At 38.8% G+C, this 8,095-nt stretch overlaps 1 protein-coding gene across 1 annotated transcript in view; it reads right to left on the bottom strand.

Annotated features, from left to right (window-relative positions):
• LOC113469749 overlaps nt 1-908 on the bottom strand; it is a 13,174-nt gene extending 12,266 nt beyond the window's left edge. Inside the window, exon 1 of the mRNA XM_026827632.1 lies at nt 570-908. The gene's annotated coding sequence lies outside the window, so the exon portion shown is untranslated. The remainder of the gene's footprint in view (nt 1-569) is intronic.
• Nucleotides 909-8,095: the final 7,187 nt, after the last annotated feature.

The raw sequence follows: 8,095 nt of genomic DNA, 5'->3' as shown, positions 1-8,095 counted from the left end.
CAAATTTCAAGATCAGAGCTCATTTGTGTGAGAAAATGTGAAAAAAATCCCCCAAAAACCAGTACTTATTAGTTTTGTTTAACATGTTTGTATTACTAGGGATAATAAAACAATTTATTTAACGAACAAATAAAGAAGTAAGGCAATTTTCAAAAACTAATTGGTTCAATGATGGTTTATTGCCAAAAATAAATAAAAATTAACACTTCCAATAGGGAACACAAAAGTATAGCTAAGTAACTAGAAATAAATGAAAAAAAAAGAACTTGATAAATAAAATGAGACCTATGCGTCCTTGACAGGACAATAAAAAATTGTACTTAAAAAAAAAGAAACAATGTTCATCACAAGTAGGTACATAGGTACATATAAAATTATCTCAAGGCAAAAAGTTTGTACTGATAAAAGCCCAGTGTCCAAAATTTTGGACAATGTTTAGGGCTGTGGTAAACATATTAGGTTTTGTTAAAACTAGGTCAATTTATCATTAAAAAGCTCATAATCTACTCAATAACAGGGAGGATGTAAAGAAGCAAAGCTTTTTTAAACATTAATACAAAAATACTTACCAGTAATGGTCACTTCCTAAACGTTGAGCTTCCTCCTCACTATTTTGTAAAAAAAATGAAAAATGTTTTTGAAATTTTCAAAATTTCCCTCTAAAACTGATTGCTAACAATGTTACCAACTGAACAAAACAATAAAAATTAGTTCATATCGAGTATGCTACGCTCTAGAGGGGAAAAAATGCAACAACTCAAAATGTCCAAAATATTGGACATGGGCCTTTAAGCATACAAACCAGTCAGCAGCTCTGGGCTTTTAGGCCTACAAAGTAAATGTCCAAAATATTGGACCCTGGGTCTTTAGGCATACAAAACGCAAAAAGTGCTTGGGCCTTTAGAGGATAGGTCATCGTGACAAATTTCGAGATCAGAGCTCATTTGTGTGAGAAAATGTGAAAAAAAAATCCCCCAAAAACCAGTGATCCTGGTAAAAAGACCTTTAATTTGATATATAGGTCGACCAGGTTTGGATAAGTCCTTCTATGGGGACAGACTGACTGACAGACAGACACCGAAGCGAATACAATAGTCTGTCCACTATACCTTTTATTATTAGTAATAATAAAAGAAGGACGGACTAATAAAATTATTATTAATTAGCCAATCATACAATAATACCTATTGTGTCCAATAATGTCATCACTTATGCAGTCGGGCCGCCGTCCTTTTTGGACGATGGGGGGGGGGAGGTGGTGAGGTACAAACATATTTTATACCTACCCACCTAGTTAGGTGTTAGGTGGGTATAAAATATGTTAGTTAGGTGGGTATAAAATATGTTAGTATAAAATATATACCTACATTTTATTTTCAAATATTTTGATATATAATATTGTACAATATTGGAATCGTAAAAACTTATGCAGTATATGAAGTCCTCTAGATTGATTGACATATTTGAGCCTGTCAGTACCACTGCTTTCATACATACATACATACATACATGCTACATACATACATACATACATACATACATACATACATACATACATACATACATACATACATACATACATACATACATACAACCCAGAGGATTTCTCGGGACAGCGGGACCAGAGGCTCCAAAGCGGGACTGTCCCGCCGAAAGCGGGACGTATGGTCAGCCTAGGTATAGTGGACGGACTATTGTATTCGCTTCGGTGTCTGTCTGACCGTCCGTCAGTCTGTCAGAACAGGGCCGGCAGTATGTAGCCTCCCATCTGTCCCAGAAACATCCTAGGGAAATGGAAGAATGCCGAAGAAACCGATCGCTGAAATTCACAATGTGTAACTTCGAGGCCCGCTCCCTGTCCGGCCTTCAAAGTCACATACATACATGATATAGGGCGTTTCATCGATCCGATGTTGCCGCAGTTGTCCCAATTGGTCCCAGGCATGTTGAGCTCCTCATGTGACTTGTCAGTCCGGCCTTTGATCTGCATGTCCGCCCACACCGCGGGCATGTGTGTTGACTGGAGATGGTCGCGGACTTGCTAAGAATCAAACGTCTTAGATGGGCAGGACACTTGAGTCGCATGACGGAAGAGAAAATCCCGCAGCAGATAGCCTTCTCACAACTCCAGAGGGGAAAGCGGCCACAACTCAAACCTAAAAAACGCTGGTCGGATGTGCTAAGGGAGGACCTCAAAACATGTCGAATAAATGAAAAGAAATGGAGGGAAAAAGCGGCAGACAGAGACGGGTGGAGAGAAATGATTCACAGTGAAGCAGAGCGGACAAGAAATGAGAATATTGAAAAGGCGAAAAAGAAGAGAGAAGAAAGACACCAGGTAGAGGAAACATTTGATTGGAAATGCCCGGTTTGCGACTTCACAAAGAGCGGAAGAACTGGACGACAGTATGTCCAGTCACACATTACACAGGCTCACCAACAACAACGCCACATACATACATACATACATACATACATACATACATACATACATACATACATACATACATACATACATACATACATAGGGTCCTTCTACCTACATAGGTAGGAGAGAGATGAATAAAATGATTAGATTGACCTGTTGACCATTTCAAGGGGTTTTGGAAAATCGAGCAGAAATATGAGAGGTCGACGGGACGTGAAAAAACTTTTCCATTTTCAATATTTTTCGAGTTCAAAGAAGAAAAATTTCATTTTCATAATTTCCAGAGTTTTAGGACGTAGGCATGAAAGATATTGAGAAATTCAATTAACGATATTAGTGTTTGTGTGTTTACTTGTTTAGTAAATAATATTGGGAACAAATTTTGGGTTTAGATGAAGCTTTTTGAGTAGGTATGAAGTTATAATAGGTACATACTCGTATCTACCTAGCTATATTCAATTATTGAAGTTATCTGAACAACATCGCCAGAAAGGCAGCAGAAGATTTTGAAAATTTGGACCGATTGCAATACTTTCTCATTACCTTGTATAGGTTCCCTATACGTAAGGGTAATAGAAAGTAAAAATTGATTTGGGTTGGGTAGCAGCACGTGGGACCCACTGAGCATCAGACGAGTATTTTACTTTGGAAGTCCCGTATTCAATGCCCGGCAGAGTCGGAGGTTTTTAGCATCTGTTCTTAGAAGTAGGATTCTACTCTCCTCTTGTATTCAATAAAGGCTTCGTCTTCTTCTTCTGTGTGTGTATGTGTGTGTGTGTGTGTGTGTGTGTGTGTGTGTGTGTGTGTGTGTGTGTGTGTGTGTGTGTGTGTGTGTGTGTGTGTGTGTGTGTGTGTGTGTGTGTGTGTGTGTGTGTGTGTGTGTGTGTGTGTGTGTGTGTGTGTGTGTGTGTGTGTGTGTGTGTGTGTGTGTGTGTGTGTGTGTGTGTGTGTGTGTGTGTGTGTGTGTGTGTGTGTGTGTGTGTGTGTGTGTGTGTGTGTGTGTGTGTGTGTGTGTGTGTGTGTGTGTGTGTGTGTGTGTGTGTGTGTGTGTGTGTGTGTGTGTGTGTGTGTGTGTGTGTGTGTGTGTGTGTGTGTGTGTGTGTGTGTGTGTGTGGTCCCGTACAAAGGACGGGTCAACCACTAGTAATATAGGTATAGTCTGTTCATAAAGCAACCTCCTTGGCCAAGTGGCTATCATACTAGGCTTGCACGCAGGAGGTCCGGGTTCGATTCCCGGCGGGGCCGAGGTTTTTTTCGGCTCTGTGCTTGAAGTTCGGGGTGCACTCAGCCTCAGTAGCGCCAGTGGTGGCATTACCAGAGTAAAAAGAAAAAATTATAGATTTGTCAGAAATAGTACAGGAGGCTCTTAGTAATGCTGTGATATCCACAAAAATTGTGAAGAGGCTCTCAGCTTCACCACAAATAAATCATGATGATAGTCTGTTCATTAAGTCCCAGGCCACCCTTTTAATTTTTTGTATTGCTCACCCTGGGAAGCTAAAATTTTGCATGCAGCCTTTGATTATGATAAAGCAATTTGGGAGGTACTCAAAATTTTGGAAGGCCTCCCAGTGGCGGTCCCAGAGGGGTCAACTTTGAAATCTTAAATAAGAACCTCCTACTTGTGCTACATCATATCAAAGTTCTTAAAGAACGTAGTACTTTGGTACAAGTTTGAGCTCAACTCAATCCAACAACCAAGACCGGAGTTATGGCCTTCCAAAATTTTGAGTACCTCCCAAATTGCTTTATCATAATCAAAGGCTGCATGCAAAATTTCAGCTTCCCAGGGTGAACAGTAAAAAAATTAAAAGGGTGGCCTGGGACATAAAGTCCTACTGTATAGATTTTGAGAGAAAATATTTCTCTCTCTCTCTCTCTCTCTCTCTCTCTCTCTCTCTCTCTCTCTCTCTCTCTCTCTCCTCTCTCTTTTTTCTCTCTCTCGCTCTGTTCTTGCATTGGTTTGTTTAATCACAGATTAAATTAGTATTCTTGAATAAAATTATATAAAAATGTAAGAAAAAAAAAGGAAAATCAGCGAAGGATAGAAGGGAGAGGGTGAGATTAGATTGTTATTGGAAACTTGAGAGACGCCAGTGGGGGATACAAGACGGCAAAGAAACCAATGGGCACACTAAAGGTTCGATTTCTTTTTTTTATTATTATTTATTAATTAGGAACTAAAAGGTTTAATTTAATTTAATTTGTTAAGTTTCCATTTATTATTTTTCAATATATGTATAACGTAACTCGCAGACATACTGAATTTTTAGTCCTCCTTCCTTTATTATTACTAATAATAAAAGGTATAGTGGACGGACTATTGTATTCGCTTCGGTGTCTGTCTGTCTGTCTGTCAGTCTGTCCTTTTCACATTTTTCTCACACAAATGAGCTCTGATCTCGAAATTTGTCGCGACGACCTATGAACTCAAAGCGAGAAAGTTTTAGATAACACTTCAGTCGATCATTTAAGACCGGTTTTAGCGTCACCTATGTTAGGCTACGCCGAGCAAGGCCAATAAATGGATGGGTGACTTGAGCCTTATATTGGGAATAAAGGGAGAACGGGCTCTAGTCTTGATTTTAAATCATTACGTGAAAGTAAAATCAAAAAATCAAATCAAGAATGATAATAAACTGAATATTAAACAAATTAGGTAGGTACATAGGTATTCTTTAAGCACGATCGAATAAACTACGGGCTACAAAATTCCCGGAGGGACGGACCCAGCTTGTTTTTACTTTCTATCTATCTATCTATCTATCTATATTAATAAAAGAGTAAACCCTGACTCATTCATTCATTCATACATTCATAATCACCGCACAGCCGAAACGGCTGGACCGATTTTGATGAAACTTCGAGAATAGCTTCCTTTTGATCTGAATAGGCCCACTAAGAACGGATTTTCCGAAACTCGCTGTGGTTTCCAAACTATGGCCAAAAAACTAATATAAATCGTTCATAATCAACGCACAGCCAAAACGGCTGGACCGATTTTGATGAAACTTCGAGAATAGCTTCCTTTTGATTTCAATAGGCCCACTAAAAACGGATCTTCCGAAACTCGCAGTGGTTTCCAAACTATGACCAAAAAACTACTAAAAATCGAGCCGTGGCCAAAACGGGTGGGTCAATTTACATGAAGTTTGTAAGTAAGATAGTTGTCTTGCCTTTTAGTAAGTAAAGGTATCCTAAGAACGGATTTTTCAAAATTCGCAGTGGTACCCGAATTAGGGACGAAAACGAATAAAAGTATAATATGGTGCCAAAATAGTATGGTCAGGTAAAACGGCGGAGCCTGCTTGTTATACATTATTATATTAGATAACATTTAAGCTTAGCAAAAATTGTAAAGAATAAATAATTAAACTAGACAATCCCATTTAAAATTATTTAACACTAGTGGTTGACCCGTCCTTTGTACGGGATCAGCGCGGTATAAGAGTCATAACTTTAAAGTGCTGCCATTTTGAATTAGGATGGAATATGACAAATTTGAATAGCCTATGTCACCCTCAGTACTCTTCTCAACAAGGAACCACAAAAAATTTCATATGACAAATTTAAATAGCCTATGTCACCCTCAGTACTCTTCTCAACAACCACAAAAAATTTCATCAAAATCGGTCAAGCCGTTTTTTCGTGAAAAGAGGACAACAAAAGGTCCATAAGCGTAACAGCGCCGTAACAGACAGACATACATGTACATATTTCTGTGTATGCAATATGCAGCAATTTAGTCAAATTTCGCGTTATTTTCATAGTATAACTTCTCGCTGTTTCTTATTTTCAAAAAATGTTTTATCTTTTTCTACGTTCCTACAGAAAATTCAAAAGGTTCTCTAATTTAGTGATGGGACTCGAGTGAGATTTTTCAACTCGATTATTTTCTACTCGATTATTTTTATTTTCCAACTCGAGTTGTAACTCGAGTGGAAATTAATCGAGTTGAATATTTATTCCTGTTCTCAACAACCACAAAAAATTTCATCAAAATCGGTCAAGCCGTTTTTTCGTGAAAAGAGGACAACAAAAGGTCCATAAGCGTAACAGACAGACATACATGTACATATTTCTGTGTATGCAATATGCAGCAATTTAGTCAAATTTCGCGTTATTTTCATAGTATAACTTCTCGCTGTTTCTTATTTTCAAAAAATGTTTTATCTTTTTCTACGTTCCTACAGAAAATTCAAAAGGTTCTCTAATTTTATTTATTAAGATAGTTTAAAACTATGGGGCTTCCAGGTGTCTCGGGCTTCTGTAAAAAACATCGCATTCTGCATTTCATATTTATATCTATACAGTGCATTTGGCCATATGGACCGCTCTTTTCTGGATGGACAAGATTTGACGATCGAGCTGGACACGGAGAGTAAAGTAAGTGCATTCATAAAGTCCCCCCCCCCCAACCTGAAATTTTGTATACAAGCATTACAAGCCTATATTTACCTCTAGTTTCTTATAGGCTATGTAAAAATTGAGGTACTTTTTCAGGGTCGGTCCAAAGGGGGCAAACTTTAAAATCTTAAATGCGAACCCCCTATTTGTGATACATCATATCAAAGGTCTTAGAACATAGTAGTACATTGGTACAAGTTCAAATCAAATCAAATTTTTATTGAACATCTATACATATAAATAAAATTGTAGATTTGTCTGTACATTGCTTAGAATCGTGAATTTTTTAGTTATTCTCACTCCTTATACATCCATGCATTTCCCGATTTTGAAAATTTGGACCGATTGCAATACTTTCATTACTAGTATAGCTCGCTATACTGTAGTAATAGAAAGTAAATAAAATTGTAGATTTGTCTGTACATTGCTTAGAATCGTGAATTTTTTAGTTATTCTCACTCCTTATACATCCATGATTCAAAAATTCACATTAGAAAAATTTCTGTCTGTGTGTCTGTCTGTCACGCTAAATAGACCTTTTGTTGTTCTCTTTTCACGCAAAAACGGCTCGACCGATTTTGATGAAATTTTTTGTGGATGTTAAGAACTGTACTCCGGGTGACATATGTAGGCTATTTGAAATTGTCACATTCCATCCTGATTCAAAATGACGGCAGTTCAAAATTATGCCTATTATGCTTATGCTGCACTGTGGGACTTGTCAGGGAGCGCGTAGCGCGACCATGTGTGTGTGTGTGTGGTGTGATGGGTGTGTGTGTGTGTGTGTGTGTGTGTGTGTGTGTGTGTGTGTGTGTGTGTGTGTGTGTGTGTGTGTGTGTGTGTGTGTGTGTGTGTGTGTGTGTGTGTGTGTGTGTGTGTGTGTGTGTGTGTGTGTGTGTGTGTGTGTGTGTGTGTGTGTGTGTGTGTGTGTGTGTGTGTGTGTGTGTGTGTGTGTGTGTGTGTGTGTGTGTGTGTGTGTGTGTGTGTGTGTGTGTGTGTGTGTGTGTGTGTGTGTGTGTGTGTGTGTGTGTGTGTGTGTGTGTGTGTGTGTGTGTGTGTGTGTGTGTGTGTGTGTGTGTGTGTGTGTGATGGATGTGTGTGGTGTGATGGGTGTGTGTGTGTGTGTGGTGTGATGGGTATGTGTGTGATGGATTGTGCGTGTATGTGTGTGTGATGTGATGGGTGTGTGTGCGATGGATGTGTGGTGTGTGTTATGGGTGTGGGTGTGGTGTGATGGGTGTGGGTGGGGGTGTGTGGGTG

Source organism: Diaphorina citri, unplaced genomic scaffold, assembly GCF_000475195.1.
Source record: "Diaphorina citri unplaced genomic scaffold, Diaci psyllid genome assembly version 1.1 scaffold1215, whole genome shotgun sequence".
In the NCBI taxonomy this organism is placed as follows: Eukaryota; Metazoa; Arthropoda; class Insecta; order Hemiptera; family Psyllidae; genus Diaphorina; species Diaphorina citri.
Note: the sequence above shows the minus strand (reverse complement) of the source record. Positions and strands in the feature narration are given on the sequence as shown.